The sequence below is a fragment of the Mobula birostris genome, chromosome 23 (genome assembly GCF_030028105.1).
Source record: "Mobula birostris isolate sMobBir1 chromosome 23, sMobBir1.hap1, whole genome shotgun sequence".
Lineage (NCBI taxonomy): Eukaryota > Metazoa > Chordata > Chondrichthyes > Myliobatiformes > Myliobatidae > Mobula > Mobula birostris.
This window is the reverse complement of record NC_092392.1, coordinates 16,424,985-16,451,097: the sequence shown is the minus strand read 5'-3', so window position 1 is coordinate 16,451,097 and position 26,113 is coordinate 16,424,985. Positions and strand designations below refer to the sequence as shown.

The 26,113-nt window shown below is 38.8% G+C and overlaps 1 protein-coding gene across 10 annotated transcripts in view; it reads left to right on the top strand.

Annotated features, from left to right (window-relative positions):
- The window catches only part of magi2a (membrane associated guanylate kinase, WW and PDZ domain containing 2a), a 586,144-nt gene that overhangs the window by 84,377 nt on the left and 475,654 nt on the right, over positions 1-26,113 (top strand). The window lies entirely within an intron of this gene.

Sequence of the window (26,113 nt, the reverse complement as noted above, 5' to 3'; positions counted from 1 at the left end):
AAGATTTATTTTCTGCTTTCCTAATTAGACTTCCTCCGTCCAAATGTTAACGTTGTCAGTGACGAGCATGATGAAGGGTTTCACTAGGATACTGTGTCAGGGAGAAATGGTGTCATGGCAACTGGAAACTATTAATGCTGGCTGATTATTGTTGGACACTTAAACAAGAAGCCTCAGACACTGAGTTCAAATGGAAATCAACAACAAAACATTTTTAGCTTAGTTGAACAATTGCAAAGCATCAGCACCATTATGCAATTAAACACATTATATTCAATAAAAATTAATTTCTTGTTACTCCAAATTCCTATGTGATGTAAGTAATCTAAAATTACAGAAGAAATTGCTGAGGAAGCAGTACTTTAGGAAAAAATATTGTCCCATGTTAATTTGATCATTTTCACATTGTCTGTTTTATTGCATGACAGAAGTATTAGCTCATTGATTTCCTTAAATTAATTACTATTCAGAAAAGACATGGCAAAGAATGATATGTATACAGGAGATTGCACCATAAAAATTGGCTTAACTTGGTTGGATCTGCCACTTATGTAGATTATTAATGACAATTAGTTCACTTGAACTGTTTTAGATTGTGAATTGAAACATTGATACTGGGGGCAGATGAATATTCAGAGTCCAAGATTAGATAATTATTCCATTAAAACAAAAAGATATATAACCCTCCTCTTTGACTACCAGGCCTAGAAAAAAATCATATTCATTTTTTAGTACACTCATTTAATGTTATGTTTGAGATTTAATTAATAGGGTGTGTATTTCAGTCACCATTACAACCTAATTACTGCTGCTTAATTTATACATTATTAACAGCTCTAATTTGAAGAAATAATGATTAATGCCACTAAAATAGTTTTGTACATTTTGCCAATTATTTTGAGGAATGGTGGTTGTGTTTAAGTGTGTTTCACAGTTTAAAACATTGTGGATTTTCTGCTCTTTAAGGGAATTCAGCCGCTACATGTGGGCAAGAAGATTCCCAACATTTGTCCCCTAATTTGCATTAATTTAAAATAGAGCAATGGCAGTGATACTATAATTGTATTTCTGCTTCTTTGAGCTTAGAAAATCACAATTGGCAAGGATTCCTTCTGGCTGGTTGTTATATACTGCAGTGAAAATTAAGCTCTGATGAAGCTCATAGTTGAACAATTTAATTAAGTGTTATTTAGGCTCATATATAATGACCATTTGAACAGGGATTGAAAAGGAAAATCATTCAAGGAGGGTTATGGCTTATAAGAAAGTAGGCGATAAAACTTAACTGAAAGGTGGCAAAGAATAGAAAAAAAACTTGTATTTACAATGGGAAATACCATACTCTCAGTGCTTAAAATGAACAAAGAATGAATAAGAGAATGAACAGGAGAATAAACAGCAGGGAAGCAGAGCAGGTTACTACATGGAGGTATTCCTGTTTGTTCACAGCTGACTATTCTTCAGCTCAGCTGTGGTTCCAGTGCACTTGATTGTCCAACATGAAGATTCTTTTTGCCATCCACTAAGTATTGGAGCTGGCAGCTGCAAATGTGAAATCATGTGAGACAGTTCTTCTATCTTCACTTCCTTTTTCCCTTCACTATTTAAGGCAGTACTGTTCTTGAATATTTGAAAAGAAAATGAAACCAACCTTGACTTGAAGAAGAATGTAAGAATTTGTATGCAAGAAAGGTAAAAACAGGGTATTTACAGTTTTAAAGCAGAAGAGATTGAGAGATGAGCTGAAATGGGATAAATAGGAATGAGCAAGTGGATACCTTCAATTTAATTGCTTCAGTCGTCCTATTGGTCAATACATCGGTAGGGTCCTTCGCATACTTTCCGGCACTCTCGATTGTAATTAAAACATTCATACATATTCATCCTTCTATTAATTCTTATCATGAGTTGCAGTTTCTTACAAGCAAGAGTGAAGTATGTCAGTATTTGGCTAATGTTTCTGACATAGTTGAATAACTGCCAGTGACTACACGCTGTGCCTGACAAGTGCAAGACTTACAGTGCCTAAAATGTGAGAACAAGGTAGGCACATGAATGTGAGATAATAGATAATAGATGATGAAAAATATAAATGAATAATGGAGGTGCAATGAATTGAGTAATTCATAACTCCTTGCTTGAACGACAGAAGACAGTCTTGGAAGTAAAATAAGCATCAGGTTTATTATCACTGACATATAGTAGTTGTTGTTTTGTGCCAATAGTACAGTGCAAGTGAAAATACTGGTGGACTGGCCTTTACCAAAGCCATTTCTGAAAAAGCTACAGTAAGTTGTGTTACTTGAAACAACACTGCAAGAACTGAGAGCCAGAGACACAGTAGGAGCTCCTGAATAAGCTTGACCTAATTCCACGTCTGAGATCATCTGAGTACCTGAGGGATTGGTTTTCAGCTAAATTGGAATAATAAACACATCTTCATAATTGTCATCGTCACACTATCTACAATCTAGTGGAAAGGGAGAGGATTCTGTAAAAGCAGCTAACTGCTTCTAAGAAAGACAACAGAAACATACATAAATGTATGCTTCAATCTCTTGACACAAAGAAACATTTTGACATTTCCTTTCCCTGACCGATTAACTTCCAGATCTGAATAATATTGGCAACAACTGCAGAGTTTTTGATTTCATAAACTGAATGGCATAGTGAACAAAATCATGGTGCTGTGCACTTCAATTTCTAAGCATCATTTTTCCCAAAGAGCTAATATTTGTCTATGAAACTTGCAGCATGACTACATGTTAACCATCTGTGGGAGCATCACAGTCGAGCTCACTCTTACTCTGATTTCCCCTTTGTTTTTTGCAGTAGGGATAATCACATTTACACAAAGAGAAAAAAGCTCTAGATGGTTTTCATCTTCTATGGCCGAGTGGGCTGAAGCTAATAGTAACCTGAAGAAGGCTGTGAAAGCCCAATCACTGAGTTTATTCAAGGATGAGATCCTGAGAATCTCTGACACTAAATACTGTAATCAGATATGGAGATGTAGTAGCAAGTGGACCTGAGGCACAGGATCTGGCATGATAATATTTATGGCTTAACATGCTGGAGGAAAAGTATGGTGTACTCCAACTTTTGTTTCTAAATCTTAACAAACTGTCTGGCATTTTTATTCTTTATTTGACACATATAGCTGATTTTGGAAGATGGAGAGTTGAATATACTTAATTGTAAGGTGGTGAACAGCTCTTTAAAAGTAGTTTTGCATTAAGTAATTTGCAACTTGCACTGAATTTAATTAACTAGGTAGTGACCCATTGACTTAAAAAACAAGACTTCTCCAATCAGCAAAATTGTTTTAATATAAAGCACTCCAGTTCAATATCCATAATTTTAAATGTAATTACTTTAAATTGATTATATTTTGCCGCTAAGTATCAAAGTTATTATTATCTCAATGTATCAGTTTATGAGACATTAAAGTATGACATGGAAGAGAACTATTACTATTCATTCCCTTTGTAAGCAATGTTAGGTGTAATCCAAAATGTCATTAGCTGCATTTTAATTGCATTCCAAAGAATTAACAGCACAGAAACATAGACATCTGGTCGCGTAAACTATGCAATTGTCTGTAAAGTGCAAGCCATCTACCACCCTTTTTAATCTAATCCCATTTTTGTTACATATTCTCCTCTTCATCATGTTCTTGTCTAACCTCTTTTAATAAGAACATAAGAAGTAGGAACACGAAGGGGCACTAACCCTTTGAGCCTGCATTGCTCTGCTTCTGATTGTAACCTCAACTCTGCATTCTTGCCAACTTTCACTTTATTTCATCTTCTTGCTTCTCAAAAAATTTACCTATCTCAGCCTTAATATTCAAGGTTGCTTCATCAACCCTTTGAAGAACAGAGTTCTAAAGAATTGCATCTCTTTGAGAGAAAATCCTCCTACCCCAGATCTGTTTTTCAAAGGGAAATCCATATTTTTAAGCAGTCTTAGGTATTCCCAAGCAAGGAAACATCTTTTCCAACCTGCCAACCATTCTGGACCTTCCGTGTTTAAATCAAGTTTCTGCTCACCCTTCTAAATACCATTAAATACAAGTATGGTTTGACAAACATCTCCTCACAAGGTGAGCTACACTTCCCAGGCATCAATCTAGTAAACCTTTGAATGACTTCCAATGTATTCACTTTTATTTTGAATGAGACCTTTACTATACATGGTATTTTACATGTGGACTTAATAATATCTTATATAACCAATGCACAACCTTCCCACTTTTATATTCAATTCGCTTAAAATAACCATAATATTTTGTTAGCTATCCTAATTACTTGCTGTATTTGATACAAGCCTATTGCAAATCATTCAGAAGAACATCCAGGTCTTTTTGCATCTGTCAGCCATGCAATTTCCCTCCAATGAAATGTATTTTTTTTAAATGTTCCTGCTGAAATAGGCAATCTTCCCTCATTAAACACTAATTGCCAGATCTTTGGCCACTTATTTTACCTTCCTGTATCTATGATGGCCTCTTTGCACCTCACCTTTCACCCTAACTTCAAGTCAACAGTCTATGGCGGCTTAAACCAAGTCATTAAATGTAAATTGTGAAAGGTGAGGCTCCAGGTACAACACACTTGACATTTTGCTAATTAGTAGTAGATCCATTTATTTATGCCCTCTCTTTCCAGGCCATCTGCTATCCATGCCAATATAATTTTTCCTATATATTCAGTTTTTCATATGGTGCCATATTAAAAGCATCTGAAAGATCTCAAATGCCCATGTATGCTTTTGCACCTTGGCCCCAGAGGAAGGCTGTCTCATTCGGCTGTCTCCATGTATGCTTTGGATAACAATTAAACTTGATTTGATTTAATATTGATAGGACTGATACTCATTTTGTTAACTCTTTAAATATCTATGGAAACAATAACTATCTGCTTTCAGATTGCTGATTAGCTTACCTTATTTTAATTTTAAATTAATTTTTTTAGTCATTCTTTGTGTTTTCTCTTGTCTAGTCTTATAACCAAATACCCATCTTTGCACAATTATATACTTTATTTTGTATGATACAATTTTTAACTTTTTTTAGTTAACCACAGATGGTGATTTCTCCCTTTGGAGTTTTTCTTGTCACAGTGTATCAATTCTGTGAAGTCTTAAAAAAATGTTTTTTTCAAAAAACATATGCTATTGTTTCTTAATTGACCAACATCTTAACCTGTTCTGTCTGTTGACAAATCATCCAACTATAGGAATAAATTATCGTATAGAATCAGAATCAGGTTTATTATCACCAGCATGTGTCGTGAAATTTGTTAACAGCAGCAGCAGTTCAATGCAATACATAATATAGAAGAATAAATAAATAAATAAATATAATAATAATAATCAATTACAGTATATGTACAAATGTTTGTATATTGAATTGATTAAAAATTGTGCAATAGCAGAGGTAATATATATTTAAAAAGTGAGGTAGTGTTCAAGGGTTCAATGTCCATTTAGGAATCAGATGGCAGAGGGGAAGAAGCTGTTCCTGAATTGCTGAGTATGTGCCTTCAGGCTTCCATACCTCCTTCCTGATGGTAACAGTGAGAAAAGGGCATGCCCTGGGTGCTGGAGGTCCTTAATAATGAACGCTGCCTTTCTGAGACACCGCTCCTTGAAGATGTCCTGGGTACTTTGCAGGCTAGTACCCAAAATGGAGCTGACTAGATTTACAACCCTTTGCAGCTTCTTTCAGTCCTGTGCAGTAGCCCCTCCGTACCAGACAGTGATGCGGCCTGTCAGAATGCTCTCCACAGTACATCTACAGAAGTTTTTGAGTGTATTTGTTGACATACCAAATCTCTTCAAACTCCTAATGAAGTATAGTCGCTGTCTTGCCTTCTTTATAACTGCATCGATATGTTAGGACCAGGTTAGGTCCTCTTGAGATCTTGACACCCAGGAACTTGAAACTGCTCACTCTTTCCACTTCTGATCCCTCTATGAGGATTGGTATGCGTTCCTTCGTCTTACTCTTCCTGAAGTCCACAATCAGCTCTTTCGTCTTACTGACTTTGAGTGCAAGGTTGTTGCTGCAACACCACTCCACTAGTTGGCATATCACACTCCTGTATGCCCTCTCGTCACCACCTGAGATTCTACCAACAATGGTTGTATCATCAGCAAATTTATCGATGGTATTTGAGGTATGCCTAGCCACACAGTCATGGATATAGAGAGAGTTGAGCAGTGGGCTAAGCACACTTCCCTGAAGTGCACCAGTGTTAATCATCAATGAAGAGGAGATGTTTTCACCAATCTGCAGAGATTGTGGTCTTCTGGTTAGGAAGTTGAAGATCCAATTGCAGAAGAAACTACAGAGGCCCAGGTTCTGCAACTTCTCAATCAGGATTGTGGGAATGATGGTATTAAACGCTGAGCTATAGTTGAGGAACAACATCTTGACATAGGTGTTTGTGTTGTCCAGGGGGTCTAAAGCCATGTGAAGAGTCATTGAGAGTACATCTGTCATTGACCTATTGTGGCAATAGGCAAATTGCAATGGTCTTGTGGCCAGTTGAGACCGAAAGTCAATTTTTTGATCTTAGCACTAAGTGATATGTGTGGCGCAAATCTAATACTGCTCACCAACCAGCTAACACCATCCCTACTGTAAACAATGGTGGAAAAAAAATCTTGCTTCGGGATGATTTTCAGCAGCAGGGACAAGAAATCTGGTCAAGGTTTATGGGAAGATGAATGCTGCTAAATGTAGAAGATCCTGGATAAATGCCTGCTAACCTCTGCCAGAAAGATTAAATTGGGGAAGAAGTTCATCTTTCAGCAGAAAACAACCCAAAAGCACACTACCAGAGTGTATATACCCATGGAGTGTCTTCAAATGAAGAAAATTGATTTCCTTGAGTGACCCAATCGAACATCTCTGGCAAGACCTCAAAAGTAACGTCCACCGCTGCTAACCCAACTAACCTGGCACAGCTTGGAAATTTTGCAATGTGGAGTGGGCAAATCCTGCTCCATCACGTTGTGCAAAGCTAATAGAGGCTCATCCAAAAAGACTACTGGCTGTAATTTAAATGGGGAGAGAATTCAAAGTTCTGAGATGCAATGGGACTTGGGAGTCCTCATGCGGGATACCCTTAAGGTTAACATCCAGGTTGAGTCGGTGGTGAAGAAGACGAATGCAATGTTGGCATTCATTTCTAGAGTAATAGAGTATAGGAGCAGGGATGTGATGTTGAGGCTGTATAAGGCACTGGTAAGACCTCACTTGGAGTACTGTGGGCAGTTTTGGTCTCCTTATTTAAGAAAGGATGTGCCTACGTTGGAGAGGGTACAGAGATGATTCACTAGAATGATTCTGGGAATGAGAGGGTTAACATATGAGGAACGTTTGTCCGCTCTTGGACTGTATTGGAGTTTAGAAGAATGAGGGGGGACCTCATAGAAACATTTTGAATGTTGAAAGGCGTGGACAGAGTGGATGTGGCAAAGTTGTTTCCCATGATGGGGGAGTCTAGTATGAGAGGGCATGACTTAAGGATTGAAGGGCGCCCATTCAGAACAGAGATGTGAAGAAATTTTTTTAGCCAGAGGGTGGTGAATCTATGGAGGTTGTTGCCACGGGCGGCAGTGGAGGCCAAGTCATTGGGTGTATTTAAGGCAGAGATTGATAGGTATCTGAGTAGCCAGGGCATCAAGGGTTATGGTGAGAAGGCGGGGGAGTGAGACTAAATGGGAGAATGGATCAGCTCATGATAAAATGGTGGAGCAGACTTGATGGGCCAAATGGCCGACTTCTGCTCCTTTGCCTTATGGTCTTATGGTAATAGTTGTGTGAGGTGGTTAAATTTAAGTACTGTGCAAAGGGGGATTTTTTTTTATTTTTTGAATTTTTAGTGTTTCATGCTTTACAATATTCCCTGTTTTTTAGATCTACTGTGAAAAAAGGAGCATAAGACCTTAAGACATAGGAGCAGAATTATGTCATTCAGTCCATCAAGCCTACACCATCATTCCATCATGACTGATCCCGGATTCCACTCAACTCCATACACCTGCCTTCCCCATCTTTGATGCCCTGACTGATCAGAAAACTATCAACTTCCACCTTAAGTATACCCATGGACTTGGCCTCTACCACATTCTGTGGCAGAGCATTCCACAGATTCACTACTCTTTGGCTAAAAAATTTCTCCTTACCGTTGTCGTAAAAGGTCACCCTTCAATTTTGAGGCTGTGCCCTCTAGTTCTGGATGCCCCCACCATAGGAAACATCCTCTCCACATCCATCCTATCTAATCCTTTCAATATTCGGTAGGTTTCATTGAGATCCTCCCGCATTCTTCTAAGTTCCAGTGAGTACAAGCCCAAGGCTGGCAAACATTCCTCATATGTCAACCCCTGAAAACATTCCTCATATGTCAACCCCTGAAAAAAAGTTAGAGTATTCTGCTTTATATTATTGGCTAGTTTGCCCTCATATTTCATTTTATCCGTCCTTATAGCTTTTTAGTTGCCTTTTTTTTTTAATTTTAAAAGCTTCCCAATCCCACTCCGTTTTGCTACCCTATATGCCCTTTCCTTGGCTTTTATACTGTCCTTAACTTCCCTTGTCTGCCACGGTTGCCTACCCCTGCCATTTGACAACTACTTCTGTGGGACATATCTATCCTGCACCTTGTGACCTATTCCCAGAAACTTCAGCCACCTCTGTTCTAACGTCATCCCTGCCCTATTCCTCCTCCAATCCAGTCTGTGTTTCATAAATAAAATTCTCAGTTAAATTGATCAGAATCCCTGATTGCAGTACTCATTTACATAACAAAGGTTTGGGGGCTGAATACTTTTACAAGGCATTGTAAGTGCAACAATTAATTATCAATATCTGAACAATAGAGTTCAGAGACAAGCCAGCAGAATGTATTAATCTGTAACCAAGTATCTACATTGAATAGATAGCTTCATCACTGAACAGACTCAATGACACAAAAAAACAAACTTAAACCTGCATTTCAGAAGGCGTTATTGCTTTCACCATGTCATTTGTATTTTTTTAGGGAAACCATGTCAATTATAAGCACAAAGTCATTTAAGAATGTTATAAATTACCAAAACTAAAAAAGTATTCACTAACGCAAACACGAGGAATTCTGCAGATGCTGGAAATTTAGTGAATACTCAAAGTATTCACTAGCTTGGCCATATATTGGCCTCAGTAGGTCTTGAAATCATGGACGTTGCACTGGATTTATATTCCATGAGTTGTTAGAAATACTGTGGGAATCTCCTCTCTAAGAAGTTTCTCATTACCTTTGCCAGAGTTTCATTGATTCCTCACTAAAGAATATTAAAACATAAATGAAGCAGAGACCACTTTGCATCTGCCCTAAATAAATGAATGGATATTCAGTCTCTCTGCTTTGTCTATAATTATTCAATATTCTGAAAATGTTTTAAAGGAGCATTTACCTTTCACTTTCAAAAATATATATAAAATGGCTGTTCTCAGTTTCTCCCGGGATTAATAAAGTATGACTATGACTAAAAAGAAAACAGCATTCTGAGCATTGGAACGGAATAATTTTTGATTTCTTTATTTGATACAGTGGAATTCCAGCTGTGCAATTGAAATAGAGCTACTTATGTTAGACAAATGTCTGATGTGCTGCTTTCATTCTTATCAAAGGTAAAATTTTAACTATTGGAAATTCTATTTAGATCTTCCATCCTCATAACACTCTGTAATTCACAATCCCACCAGTATAGCTCTCACCACCTCTGAAATTCCTTGCCACTGATTTTAGCTTCTGCTTGCCTTCTATATTCACCTCACCATTCCTAGCTCCAAAATCAGACATTTTTCTCCCTAACTGCATCTCCAGTTCCCTGTCCTTCTATTAGACCATCAAACCAAGTTATTGTAAATGGAAATAGTATATTGACATTTATTATAAGACATTTTGAATACAGAAGTTGAAATGTCTTTCTACAGTCATAGAATCTATTGCCTTAAATGTATTAAATAATTTTTGACCTCAATAGCTTGCTATTGTAGAGAAGCAGACTCCATCCTCTGAGTAAAGAGATGTCTCTTTAGTTCAGTCTTAAATAACCTATCCTGTAGCCTGAGCTTGTGATCCCTGGTTCCAGACCTTAACCTCCAATTCTGCAATCTGGATAAGGGAAATATTCTCTCTGCATCCAATCTGTTGAGCCAGTATCAGAATCTTCTACTTTCCTATGAGATCTTGTTTCAGTCTTCTAAATTCCAGTAAATGTAGGCCAAATTGGTCCAAAATGGTTTATGTTGGTTTATATTGGACCAACATAAATCAAGTATAATAGCACATGAAAAGTCAGGAGAAGAAAATTCACTGTCCATGAAATGTTATCAATTGTATTTCCATTTAATATGCTGTAAATCAATTTGCTGAAGTAACAAAATATAGAACAGATCTTGGGGTTCTGTTTGTGCAGAGAAATGTCAACAATATAGTAATGGGCTATGAAGTATTATCATGTACGTAATCCAGATTTCATAATCTTGACTTCAACCGTTATGCCCCATTGAGATCTAACAATCCTGTAATTGTTACTTGTGCAATTCAGAGTATGTTGCTGTTTAAATGATGCTGGTAGCATTTCATATTGGATGTAGGACTGATGCAAATTTGAATAACAACAGATCAGTGTAATATTTAAGACTGATACCACACATTTGATGATAGCCAATCAGTTTTGTAGTCATTACCCACATTGTACTTGTTTTTATTGAAACTTAGGGAGCTGTAAAATTATTTTTTGACCACCAATTATCTAACTAAAATATCTATCTAGTAGCTATTGGGGCACCATGCTAGTGTAGTAGTTAGTGTGACACTATTATAGCTCAGGCTGCTCCAGAGTTCGGAGCTCAGTCCTAGTGCTGTCTGTAAGGAGTTTGTACATTCTCCCTGTGACCATGTGGGTTTCCTCCCACGGTTCAAAGACGTACCAATGAACAGGTTAAATGGTAATTGTAAATTGACCTGTGATTAGGTTAGTATTAAATAGGTGAGTTGCTGGGCGGTTCATTAGGCTGGAAGGGCTTCTTCTGCACTATATCACTAAAAAATACAAAAATAAATAAAATTTATGATTCAGATACTTAAAGTTATGAAGAAAATTTAAAATCAAAATATTTTCACTTGGTCATATGAACCGTAGTAACCGACTATTATGTGTTTACATTACTAGTTTTCACAAGTAATGGCATTTGTGGTGCTTTACTTTTTTTAAAAAATGGGAAATGTGAACTATAATAAGATAATTATCCTTCTCTGAATTTGTGTAGTATTGTGATCTTAAATGAAAATTATTTTTTTCTGAGAGTAAATAAGTTATTGCAGTGATCAAAAGTAATACCCTTGGCATCAGCTTCTTTATTCACCTGAATAAATTGACAGAGTTTTGGTTAGTTATCCAAGTACCTAGGAGACCAAAACTACTTGTTTGCCTCCTGTTTCTATTTTAAATATATATTGTTAAGAGAATTTAACTTTAAAAAATGGATTAGACAAATGTAATATTGATATGCAAGTTGAAAATTATTTCCTTACTCATCAAATCTTATATTCTGCGGTTACTGCAATCAGAGAACATTGCATGTGAGACTTAGAAAATAAATCAGCAATGCCTTGAGGTTAAGTATTGAATACTGTGGTTTAAAAATAGATTCACGCGAACCTTTCCATCTCTATAAGAAAGGCTGTAAGATATGGTGGGATACCATTCATGTTCTTTTGACATACAGATTGGCCTATCTGTTCTTCTCCATTGGTATTTTTGGTTTTAACTCTGCTTATGGATTTTGCATATATTTTTCTGTGATCTTTTTGGCACCATTGAGAGTTTGGCAGTACTGGATTGGCAGATATACCAATTAATACCAGCAGACTTTTAATTCACTTTTATTTCCCATGTTACACTGTAGTATAATAAATATTTCAATGAACTCACCGAGTTTAAAGGGAGAATAGGAAATTGAGTCTGTTGGGTTTGAAAGGTTTTGGAGAACAAGACCTTACTGGGTTTAAATGCAACATTTTAAACGGACATGGCATTTTAAAGGAGCATTGAAAGTGGGGCTCCAGTGAGTTTAAAAGGAATGTAGGAAGCTGACTTAGATAACAAACCATTAAACAAATGAGATGTAGATATCAGAATCTGGATCAACAAAGTTCAAAGTAAACTTATCATCAAAGTACGTATATATAATTATATAGAACCCTGAGTTTCTTTTTCTTGTGGGCATTCATAGTAAATACAAAGGAACACAATAAAATTAATGAAAGACAGCACACAAGACGGACAAACAACCCATGATTAGTTTTGAGGGGGTGATAGCATTGAAAGCAGAGCTGTATTCGTTGAAGGTCATTCTGATGTATACATCTTTGCTGTCTACATGTTCCAGAGTTGAGTGAAGAGCCAATGAAATGGCATCTGCTGTTGACCTGGTGTGATGTTAGGTAAACTGGAGAGCATCCAAGTCACTTCTCAGGCAGGAGTTGATATGTTTCATCACCATCCTCTCAAAACACTTCATCACTGTGGATGTAAGTGCTACTGTACAATAGCCATTGAGACGGGTTACCATGTTCTTCTTAAGTACTGGTATAATTGAAGCCTGCTTGAAACCTCAGTCTGCTGAAGTGGGAGGTTAAGGATATTAGTGAACACTCCAGCTAGTTGATCAGCACAGAAGTTTAGTGTACAGCCAGGTACTTTGTCTAGGTAGCATGCTTTCTGTGGATTTACCCTCCTGAAGACTGCTGTCACATTGGCTTCAGAGACTTAAATCACAGGGTCATCAGGAGCTGTGGGAGTTCGTAAAGGTGCCTCCGTGGTTTGACTGTCAAAGCAAACATAAAAGGCATCAGACTCATGTAGGAGTGAAACCTTGTTGTCACCTATGTTGCTTGGTTTCACTTTATAGGAGGTGACAGTAGGGAAGCCCTGCTACAGCTGTCAAGCATCCTTTGGTGATTGAAGTTTGGTCCAGAATTGCCACTTCGCATGTGAGATGACTTTCCTGAGGTCATACCTGGATCTATTGTATTTTACTTGGTCACCAGACCTGATAAAGCACTCAGCAGATTGTGGATCTCATGGTTCATCCAGAGCTTCTGGTTGGGGATGACTCTGAATGATTTTGTAGTGACACACTTGTCTAAAACTGTTATTAACAATCTCCTGGAGGAATTCTGTGGGTCTAGCAGCATCTGTGAGCAGAAGGAGAATTGTTGACACTTTTTGTCAAAACCCTGCATCAGGACTATACTTGAGTTCCTCCAGAATATTGTTTGTTACTTCAAATACCAATAAGTTCATTAGATGCTACATGTGGTTTTGAGCTACTGTCACTAGATGGCAACCCTGTGTGTGTGTGTGTATGTATTTAGTCTTTTAGATTGTTATTGCAGCATATCAAGATACAAATCCCTGCACCACCAACCACTTCTCCACTCAAATCAACTACCTCAAACCCAGTTCTGTTCTTTTTGGTCTCCTGTATCATTCCAGTTGCTCATAGCCTCTGACTGTATGCATTTTCCACTGTTACCACTGTTATTCTTGTCCCCATTTTGCTTCAAATTCTCTCTACTGGAAATTAAAACCTTCTGATTTGGAAGTTCCTTGAAAAAGTATTGTAGGAGGCTTTAATAGCCAAATACTTGCTCCCAGTTCTGTCACCTTCTGTTCTTTCCCTCCTAACCCCTTCTACTGCTCTTGCAAGTGACCCTGCTATTCAAGATGTCCTCATCTTTCAGAAAGCATGGCTCCCGTCAGAGTTAGGCTTAATATCACTGGCATATGTTGTGAAATGTATTACTTTATGGCAGCAGTACAGTACAATACATAATAAAATCATAATTTACATTGAGAAATATATAATACACACAAAAATATTAAATAAGTAGCACAAAAGAGCAAATAAAAAGAAAAAAAAAATAGTGAGATGGTGTACATGAATTCATTGTCCATTCGGAAATCTGATGGCAGAGGAGAAAAACTCTTCCTAAAATGTTGAGTGTATACCTTCAGGCTGCTGTAACTCCTCCTTGATGGTAGCAGTGAGACGAAGACGTGTTCTGGGTGATGGCATTCCTTTTTGAGGCATTGCCTTTTGAAGATGCTTTCAATGCGATGGAGGGTGGGTGTTAGTGCCCATGTTGGAACTGGCTGAGTTTGCAACATCTTGGAGCTTTTTCCGATCCTGTGCAGTGGCCTCTCCATTACAGACAGTGATGCAACTAGTTAAAATGCTGTCCACAGTACATCTATCAAAATTTGCAAGTGTCTTTGGTGACGTACCAAGTCTGATCAAACTCCTGATGAAATAGAGCCACTGTCATGCCTTTGTAATTGCATCAACATGTTGGGTCCAGGATCGATCATCAGAGATGTTGACACTCAGGAGTTTGAAACTGCTCACTCTCGAAGAGGACTGGTATGGGTTCCCTTGATTTTCCCTTCCTGAAGTCCACAGTCAGTTCTTTGGTCTTACTGATGTTTAGTGCAAGGTTGTTGTTGGGATACAACTTGAGCAGCCCATCAGTCTCACTCCTGTGCGCCTCCTTGTCACCATCACCAACAATAGTTGTGTCATCAGCAAATTTATAGATGGCATTTGAGCTGTGCCTGGCCACACAGTCGTGGGTGTAAAGAGAGTAAAGCAGTGGGCTACTGTCATTGTCTGAGCACTCACTCACATCTCTTTTATTCCCCATATATTTGCCCTTGCCCCATCATGCCCTTTCCAAGCATAACGGAGTTAGTGTTTCTCTAATGACTCACCTACCTGTCACACCACCAGCCTATGCATTCAACATGTCATTCTCTGCAAATTCTGCCATCTCTAGTGGAATCCTACCATCAGGCAGTTCTTGTCTTCCCCTCTCCTCTCCTTAGGGAACGTTCTCTCATGGCTCAATTGTCTGTTCATTCCACCTCACTGATCCACCTGCAGACACTTGGCTGCGACCACGTTGATGTGTAACATCTGGTCCTACACCACTTCCCTCAGCACCATTCAGGGCCCTAAATAGTCCTTCTAGGTGAGGTAGTCCTCCATATGTGTATTCATAGATGTTATTTATTGCTTCTGGGGCTCCTAGTGTGACCTCCCCTAAATTATTGAGACCTAATGCAGATTGGGGAAATCACTTTCTCGGGCACCATCTTTCCACCAGGTGGACTGTCCCAGTGGCCAGCTATTTTAATTCCACTTTCATTCTCACATGTCTGTACACAGCAACACACATAAAAGTTAACCTTCAGTTAGTCCTGACGAAGGGTCTCGACCTGAAACGTCGACTGCACCTCTTCCTAGAGATGCTGCCTGGCCTGCTGCGTTCACCAGCAACTTTTATGTGTGTTGCTTGAATTTCCAGCATCTGCAGAATTCCTGTTGTCTGTACACAGCCTCCTCTAATGCTGAGTTGAAGCTAGACACAGATTAGAGGAACAGTCCTTGGCAGTCTCGAATCTGACAGCACGATTATCAGTTTCCCTAACTGCTAGTGACCACTCCCTTCTGTCCCTTCCAACACCTCACTATTATCCCATTTTCCTCTTGATCTCACTGACCCCTATCACCCTATCTCTTTCCATTCCCCACCCTCTGCATCTGCCCGTCACTCACATTCTACTCTTAGTGGGTTCCTGTCCTCAATTCCTTCCCTTTATTCCTTGATCGACTCTCATCTACTGTTGAATTCTTCCTTCAACCCATTGCCACTATCATCTCCTAGCTTCTTACACTGATTGCGCTCTTCCTTCCCATCACCTGCTTGTTACTGTGCTCACCTGGATGCACCTACCACCTGCCAGCTCTTGCTCCACCACTTTCTCCCCACTTTTGTTTTTCTCCTGGCAATCCCTCCTTTCTCATTCTCATGAAGGGTCTCAACCTAAAAAATCGACTGGCCGTTTTCCTGTATAGATGCTGCTTGACCTTCTCATTCCCTCTGGTCTCCTTTTGATTGTGCTGTAGATTTCCAGCATCTGCTGTCTCTTGTGTCGCCTTTCCCATGTGTTGTCTTCCGCTTGCCTCTCCACTTCCATGCAACTAGCAGCCTCACAGCTCCACTAACACAAGTTCAGTCCTATGACCTGATAGTAATTTCTATGAAATATGAAGAATTGGAAGGAGAAATCATTGACTGATGAACCTGATGCTGAAAAGTCCATACTGCTGTGCAGAATGGAGATTATACATGGAACTGAAGGAGGATAAGGAAAGTGACATAAAGTCATAGACTGATACAGTACAGAAACAAGCATTTTGTCCATTGAATCCACGCGAACCATTTTCTCTAATCCCAAGTTCTTCTTCACAGCTTCCCATTAACTTCCCCTGGATTCTATTATTTACCTACATACAAAGAACGATTTATAGATGCCAAAACATGTATTGAATCCCCGGAGCCATGAGGCAGCACCTCCATTAGATAAGGTACATAGTCACCCATTTTGTTACCACAGTAATGCTCAAGGTCCAAGGCATCATTTGGTACTGAACAGGACTTTCAAGATGAAAAGACTTCTCTTCACATGTTTTACTGTTGGAAATTAAATCAGGAAAATTTCCATGGTCGGGAAATGGGAGTGGGAGTGGGGAAAGAAGTGTGTATATAGGAAGTGAATTTGGTAACCATGGATTGTTAGGGACATTTGGAGTGAGTTTTAGCTTGGACAAAGAACTTAAAGCTAGAGTTAGGTTACAAGGACAGAAAGATATAAGAGGTCAGAATGACAAACCTGTAGGATAGTTCTTTAGCATATGACCCACTGTAGGCAGAACTTCTGATGATTAAGGATATAATCAGGCAAACATTGTAACCTTGTGGGGCGGTGAGGAACCTGAGAAAAATACATCAAAATACATTTCTTAAAATGAACTGATAAGATACAGAGGCTGGGGGCTGCTAAGGCAGCTTTTCTTGAAGAATTGCTGATTGAGGCTTCACAACTACTATGTTGGGTCCTGTGGATAACACGTGCATGAATGAATGTCATAGAAGTGATGTATTTGGTTGTCACATAGTATGTTGGGCTCCTCCATGCATATTGTTAACTGATTCAAACATCTAAATAACTTGGGAAGAATGTGACGATCTTCATGAACTTGATAGTGGGACTTGAGTTCTCTTCACAAAATTGCTGCACTAGTGTCTCGCATTAAGTGGTAAAAGTGGCAGTGAAAATGAGGGGTGGTGATATGAGAGGAGGACAGGTTGATGGAAAAGAGAGAAGACAAATATTTAATCATCCTTTCTGTCAATGAGCCTTTAATTTTTTAGAGGATTCAAGTTCTTAAAAATGGAGTAAGCACTTTAAAATGACTAATAAAATTAAGAATTGAAATGACCTAAACACTTTATTTTTAATTTATTTAAAACATTAATGTAAAAACACAATTTTAAAAAATAGTGAAAATTATTATTTTTCTTTACTTCCTTGTAGCTGTAAAATGACTGTCCTAATAAAAGTATTCATGGACTTTGTACCTGGAGCAGATCCCCTGCATAAATATTGGAAAATTTCAGCAAGTACCTGCTGTGGAATGAAAGCATGAGCTACTGAATTTCACATCAGGAATCTGTTAGTTTAGGATTTTCATGTGTGGAAGGGCTTCTGCTCTACTGAGGTTCTGAATTCATTGGCATTTAGCTGAATAAGTGCCAACAGTTCACATCGGACCTGCTGGAAAATCCTTTCGGTCAGCTCGTATACTTGTTAGATATGAAAATAAGCAATTTGCTTACACAAAATGTACGAAGAATTCCAGCTTCAGATCAAATGGATCTGTGCAATTAAGCCATCCGTCAGGATCAATGATAATTACAGACTGTTCCAAAGATGGGACTGATGGCATAGGTGAGTATGTAGTGTATGTCCTATTTTTTCAAAAAATGGTGCTTCCCTTCCACCACCCAACCCTCATATCCACTGTTTCTTGTACATCTGTGCTCACCCAATCTTTCTACCCCTGATATCACAGAGATAGGGTTCCCCTTGGCCTCACCTACCATTCCACATCATTCTCCAGAGCTTCTGCTATCACCAACAGGATCCAGGATCCTACCACCAGGTACATCCCATGCGTCCCCCCCCCCCACTATCCACAGGAATCACTCTTTCTATGATGTCCTTGTCTACCTGTCCCTCTGACAGATCTTCCTCCTGTACATCCCCACAACCATAATATGTGCTACACTTGCCCTTACACTTCCTCCCTGACCAGTATTCAGAGCCCAAAACAATCCTTTCATTTGTTGTATCTGGTGCTCCCAACACTGGTGAGATTAGATAAAAATTGGAGGAATGCTGATGAATGCCTTAGCTCTGTGTGCTGCAACAGTATGGATCTCTGGTCTTTGTCATGGAACACTACAGCACAGAATCAAACCTTTCGTGCTATCTAGACTGTGTGAATTACTAATTTGCCTAATTCCATCGACCTGCACCCAAACTGTAGCCCTCCATACCCCTCCCATCCATGTACCTATCCAAATTTCTCTTAAATGTTGAAATTGAACCCTCATCCACCACTTTTGTCAGTTGCTTATTCCATACTCTTACCACACTTTGAGTAAAGAAGTTCGCCCTCATGTTCTCCTTAAACATTTTACCTTTCACCTTTAACCCATGGTGTCTAGTTCTTGTCTCACAGTGAAAAAAGACTGTTTGCATTTACGCAACCTATACCCCTCATAATTTTATATACCTCTATCAGATAATCTCTCTCACTCTCCTACGCTTCAGGGAATAAAGTTCTAACCTATTCAACCTTTCCCCATAACTTGGGTCCTCAATTCCTGGCTACATCCTTGTAATTTTTTTTCTGCACTCTTTCCATCTATTGATACAGTTCCTCAAGATAGGTTACCAGAACTGCACACAGTACTCCAAATTAGGCCTCATCGATGTCTTACGCAACTTCACCATAACATTCCAACTCCTGTACATTCAATACTTTGATTTACGAAGACCAATGTGCCAAAAGCTCTCTTCTTGACTCTATCTACCTGAGAGATCTCTGTCAAGATATTATGGATCTGTATTCCCAGATCCTTCTGTTGTACTGCACTTCTTGGTTCCCTACCATTCACCCTGTAAGTCCTACCCTGGTTGGTGCTCCCAACTTGCATCACTTCAAACTTGACTGAATTAAATTTCATTTGCCATTTTTCAGCCCATTTTTCCAGCTGGTCCAGGTCTCACTACAAGCTTTGATACCCTTCATCACTGTCCACTACACCCCCAATCTTGGTGTCATCTGCAAATTTGCTGATCCAATTTACTATATTATCATCCAGATCGTTGATATAGATGACAAACAACAATGGATCAGCACTGATCCCTGTGACACATGACTAGTCACATACTTCCAGTTGAGGGGCAACCATCCCCTACTACTTTCTGACTTCTCTTGCAAAACTAATATGTTGTCTGTTATCAACTGATCTAGGTTAGGCAATTCAATACATAACTCTTAATCAAAGCTTGAACTTTATTGTCGCTGTGCAAGTATCAACATAACTATGTCGACCCTGGGCCAACAACTTAAACCATGAATTCTGCTGTTACTCCTGTACTAATACTCACTCAGACCACTTCTCCAATTTTTAACACCAAAACAGGGAATCTCCCATTGGTCAAACAATAGCTCCTTCTTCTTACAGCCCCTGGCATAAACATCTTCCTTGCGATAATTGGTCTCCAGAGCTCCTGCTGCTTTGCTTTAAAGCCTCTAATTCTTATACTCTTTCTTTATCAGTTCAAATGTAGTGTTTTGATCTCTTTGGCTCTGGCTAACTTGCGTCAGCTTCCCATGTGCTCTGGTCTAAGCCAGCATCATTTTATTGCTCCTCTCACAAGTGCAAACTTGTAATTAATATCTCTTTTGTTCTGAATCAGAGCAACCAGCAAGTTACTAGACTTGGGTTACTTGAGTCAGCACAGACTCCCCTATTCATAAACCTGCATGTTCTATCTTACCAAAGAACACCTCACAAATAACTTCTTATTTGGAAATAATCTCTAGTTCAGCAGATTATCAGGAGGATCACTGTGCCCATTTTAAAGCACTTTGATACACATATTACAGAGCAAAACCAGCTAACAAGACGGTTCACAAAATGGAGATTACAAAGCAGCTTCACAAAATCACAGCCTCCATTCCTTCAACCACATGGCAAAAACAAAGACAATTGGTTAGTCTTCTTCCACTGTCCTTGACTCATTCAAGTTCGATGTTTTCCTCCATACTTTAATTCCTTCATGGCCAACAAATGTCTAATCCAGTTTACTGCCTCATCCTTAATGCCAAGCAACTGAAACTTCTTGACCAGTCTTTCACGTGGGACCTCATCAAAGGCCTTGCTAAATTCCATATGGACAACATCCACTACCTTGGCTTCATCAGCGTTCCTGATAACTTCCTTGAAGAACTCTTTAAGTTTTGTTAGACATGACCTGCCATACACGAAGCCACGTAAGCTAATCAGTTCCTGTCTACCTGAATATTTATATATCCAGTCCCTTAGAATACCTTCCAGTAACATATCCACTACTGATGTCTGGCTCACTAGCCTATCATTTCTTGGCTTATTGTTAGAGCCTTTCTTAAACAATGGAACAACATTAGCTGTCCTCCTAACCTCCAGCGCCTCACCCATTGCTAAGGATATTTTAAATAGCTCTGCTAAGGCACCTGCAATTTCTGCACTAGCCTCCCACAAATTCCAAGGAAGTATCTTGTCAGGCCCTAGGGATTCAAGATAGCAAACATCTCCTCCTCCATAATCTGTATACAGTCCATGACCTTACTGTTGTCTTACTTCACTTGTATAGAATTTGTGTCTGTCTCCTGAGTAAATACAGATGCAGGAAATCCACTTAAGATATCCCCTATCCCTTTTGACCCCATGCATAGATGACCATTCTGATATGCAAGACGACCAATTTTGCCCCTTACTATTCTTTTGCTCTTAATAGATCTGTCGAAGCCTTTGTGATTCTCCTTCACCTTGTCTGCTGGAGCAACCTCTTGCCTTCTTTTAACCCTCCTGATTTTCTTCTTGTGTGTTCCCTTGCATTTCCGATAATCCTCAAGTACCTGATTTGTTTCTTCCTACCTATACCTGCTACACACCTCCTTCTTCTTTTTAACCAGGGCCTTAATATCTCTCGAAAACCAAGTTCCTTAAACTCTTTATCCTTGTCTTTTATTCTGACAGGAACATATAAACTCAGTACTCTCAAAATTTTACTTCTGAAGGCCTCCAACTTACCAAGTACACCATTGACTGAAACTCTAATAGGGCAACCACGATAGTATAGTGGTTAGCGCAATGCTTTACATTGCCAGCTATCACTGATTGGTATTCCAATTTCTACTGCTGGCTGTAAGGAGTTTGTACATTCTCCACATGACTGTGTGTGTTTCCAGTAAGTACTCTGGTTTTCTCCCACATTCCAAAGCTGTACAGTTAAGGTCAGGGTTAGTGAGTTGTGGGCATGCCATGTTGGTGCTGGAATTATATTGCTGGAAGCATGCCAGCATGCCGATACTTACAAGCTACCCCCAGCACAATCCACAGAATGTGTAAGTCATTGATGCAGACAACACTTTTCACTGTATGTTTCACTGTTTCGATGGACATGTGACAAATAAAATCAAACTTATCTTTAATATGGATAAGCCTTCACCAGCTGGAAGGATTAGGAGCTTCCCACAATTGTAGTTATTACTGAATGTTTAATTGAATGTTTATTCTGGTCATCTTGGAAAAGGTTTTTTTTCCAAGGGTTTAGCTTATCTTTGAAGTTCAGTCGGTAAATCTAATAGCTTATTGACATCACCCTCCCATATAATTTGTAATTTTGTCAAAAGAGTGTGGATACTTGGAAGTTCAAGCAACACACATCAAAGTTGCTGGTGAATGCAGCAGGCCAGGCAGCATCTGTAGGAAGAGGTACAGTCGATGTTTCGGGCTGAGGCCCTTCATCAGGACCTCGCGGATACTTGGAATGTTTCTTTCTGAGAGAGCTATCTTTCTATCTGATATTCTTATCTCCATTAGTTTCCTCAATTACCCCATGCTAAATTGGATAAGCTTTATAGAATGACATCTGACAGTGTTGAGGTTCATGGCAAACAGTAACATTTTTGACCTTCTCAGATTTTGAGCTTTATCATGTGATGCTTGTAAATAATCTGGACTTTAAGGGAGTGATATCTTTACCAGTTGTCCGCTGACTTCCAGGTTGTTGTTCATCCATTGTTGACATCGATGAAGACCTCAACACAATGGTGATGGTGTCGAGACTAGCACTTGATTTGGATTTAAGTGAGCAAGAGTTGCGCAGTGTCAGCCTCACTCTCTTCCCAATTCCCATCTGGATCCAGTGGCAAGACAAAAGTCGAGATGGCTGGAGGTGGGACTAGGCACAGTGGATGACCAGGACAACTTCTGTGTCTTGTCGTGCTCTACATGTTCCATGACACTTGTAGAGACTGCCTTCTTGACCATTGGACCTTCCATTGGTCTCGTCTGCTCAGTCCGCCAGAGTCTGTCTTCACGTGCTGGGATAGACAACTCCCTATCTCACCGAGGGTTTGAGACCCGTCGGCTACCCTCACCTGGTTTAGCCGGCTCGTCGAAACCGTTGCCCGGGATGTGTCTGCTGTCGCATGAAAACAGCTACAGGGAGTCACAGGTGAGAGCTGAGTGCCAGGTGGGAACCAAAGGTGGACTAACCACCTTGAAAAGAATGCGACCTGCTCCCCCACCGAGGTGCTACCCCTCCCTGACACCCCATACACCCCAACTTCCAGGTAATACTGTTTCCACTGCAGTAACAGGCACAGGGATCTAGAGATGCTGTTGGAGGAGCCTCAGCCATCATACATCAACTGATATGAAATTCTGAAAGTTGTGTTTCAGGATACTGCTGAGATTAAGGACAGCCTTGTCCTTAAGCAGTTTGTGTTTTTCTCTCTCCCTTCCCCCACCTTTTAAACCTACTCCTCATCTTGTTTTCTCCAATTCTGCCAAAGCGATTTGGCTCGAAACATCGACTTCACTTTTTTCCATAGATGCTGCATGGCCTGCTGAGGTCCTCCAGCATTTTGTGTGTGTTGCTTAAAAAATCAAGTAGATGTAGTGCTGAACAGATTGCAGTATTCAGCAAAGGAGTTATTGAAAAGTCCTTAAACTTGCTGCTGAGAGAATTTTACGTAATTCCTTTTTAACCTGTCATAATTTTATTAAATATGGTGATCTAGATGTGTGAATCTTAAAACTATGCACCAAAACTAGCCAACACTTTAATTTACTCTGAATTGTACCAGAATTTGTTTTGATTCACTTCTGAACTAAGTTTTAATGGATCTGTTCCGAAAAAGACAGAAAATCCCACTCCAGACAGATGACATTCCAGTGAAGGAATATTTAAAATCCGATTTTCTCCTGTCTCGTTACCACTAAAACATCTTGCAAGGAATAACATGAGGAGGAATTTGAGCTGATCTTGGGTGTTTATTGCAAAAGCACTTGTGGAAAATCATGAATATTGATGGCACAATCTAGATTCAGCTACCATTTGTAAGTTGGTTGTGAAGGAAATTTATTAAGCATTAAAAGTAGGAAAAAATAATTAGTGTTGTTGCTGTTCACAGCTGGAAAAAAAATGAAAAGCCAATATTTCTTTGTATATGAAATGTAAAGCTATAATTGCCTAGCAACACTTCCACTTCTTTTAGAATCTACTGTCTCTGGTTGAGCATTGGTATTGTAGGCAGCCATAAACCCATTAAAATCACCGTTATTAAAGCCAATATATCACAGTTAAAAGTTTGATAAATGTGCCTGTGAATGTTTTTCTCAGTTTAGTCCTTATAATGGCGTTAAGGCACCAATTATAGATTGTATTCACAGCACAAATTCATTGAAATTTCTCATGTCTTGACCTTAGAAATGCCATGCAATCGGACTCATTTCCTTGTTTCATTCATTGTAATTGAGACAATCTTCAATACAGAACATATTTGAATGCAATAACTCCAAAGCAATATATATGATTATATTATTTCCTGAATTATATTGTGCTCTACATTACTATTACTTCGTGACCTACAGACAACTTATACCAATGCTTACTACCAGTGAGCCGTCGTACGTGTTCAGTAGTGCCCTTGGGATAGTAGTATCTGTGAGTCTTAAGTTTTGTTAATATTGGTAAACATTTGGTAGATATGTTTTGAAGGAAGTATTATGTCTATTGTTATCATGCCACGAGTTTACTCCTGTTTATATGGTGCAGCTATGGAGCATTGCGTGTGTGTATGTTACCTTGGTTAACGCCAATTATGATAATAATCAACAGTATTAGTATATTCCGGTATGCAATGATCCTGTATTGAATTTAATACATATTTTACTTACCATTTTGCAGTTTCACAAGTAAGATCTCATTAAAAACCCCGAAGAACACTTCCACCTTGAGTGATTTTTGAGAAGGTGTTAAAATCACTGCATAGTTTTGTATATAAGCACTGCAAGGGCAGTAGAGTAACCCTTTCTGTTCTAGTTGCACAATATCCATGCATCAACTATAAAATAGAATATTGTACATTAAAATATTCTATTCTAGTTGAGCTACTGACTTCTGTAAACATATTTGAAAATATTATTGGAATTCCTATAATTGAAAAATGGCAAGTATTAAGGTAATTTTGAATGCAATTAAATTCTGTCATGACAAATTTAGATCTCATTGCATAAGAATACCACTTTTTCACTTGTGTGCTGCTTCTCTCCAGGATTAATCCCTGAACTAGAAATATTGTGTTAACAGCAAATGCTAATAAGAAGCTTTGTACTGCTGTTACAATTTAGAATGAGCATAACACACTGTATAAATATAAATTTTACCCCTCTTTTATTTAAAAGTACACTGACAGAATGGCAATAACACTTTCTTGACAATGCATAAAATCATAGCCTAGGAATTAGTTTGTTTAGTGGCAGCTTTTTTTTAATACAGGTTGAGTACTGCTTATCTGAAATGCTTTGGCTGGAAGTGTTTCGAATTTTGGATATTTTCAGAGTGGGATCACCATCATTTCTGACTGAGTTTTTGTGCTACTGGTAAGCAGTCTTTGTCTTACACTTGTTCATCACACACATGTACAGTAAAAATGATTACGTGCTATTAATGTAATAAAAATATAACGTGTAACGAAAGCAGCATAGCAGCATTGGGAGAATACCTGAATCAGCTGTTGAACAGTAACAAACAACATCAAGCTTTCTGTCTCCACCTACGATGCCAGGGTTTGATGAAAAGGTTACAGTATACTTTATTTGTATTTTGCTCTTTTTTAGCTGATATGTAAGGTTTCATCAGCGATGCTTTAAAAATTTAATATTTTATTTAAGGTATAAAAACAACATCATAGACTGGTTCTGGTGCTAGATTTTTGTGATCAGTAGATGCTTTAAAAATTTAATACCATGCCATTTCTTAAATTTCTGCAACTAGCCTGCTGAATATTTGCAACGACCTTCAATTTTTAGTTTGTCGTGATAGATTTTTGCTTGTTTCATGATCAGCATGCCATTAAGTGGCATATGTTCACTCTGATGCTGATTAATGCATTCCTTCAATACACAATCAAGATGTTCATTTTTTCACTTTATGAGTGCTCTTTAATTTTTCATTACATATGTGATTTCACTTCTCAGAGTCATTTCAGCACAAAAAATTGTGGATTTTGGAGGTTTTTGGATTTTGGAATTTTGGATAAGGGGTGTGAAACGGCAATACAGGGACAAGATCCAGACACAACTCTCTACCAACAACACACACAGCTTATGGCAAGGTCCGCACACCATCGCAGATTTCAAAGCTAAACACAGTGGTGTTTCCAACATCGCTGCCTCTCTCACAGATGAGCTAAATCTTTTTTACTCTCGGTTCAATGTCGCCAACACTGAGCCCCTGAGAGCTGTTGAAGCAACCTGCATCTTGGTCATCTCTGAGGCTGAAGTACGCAGGT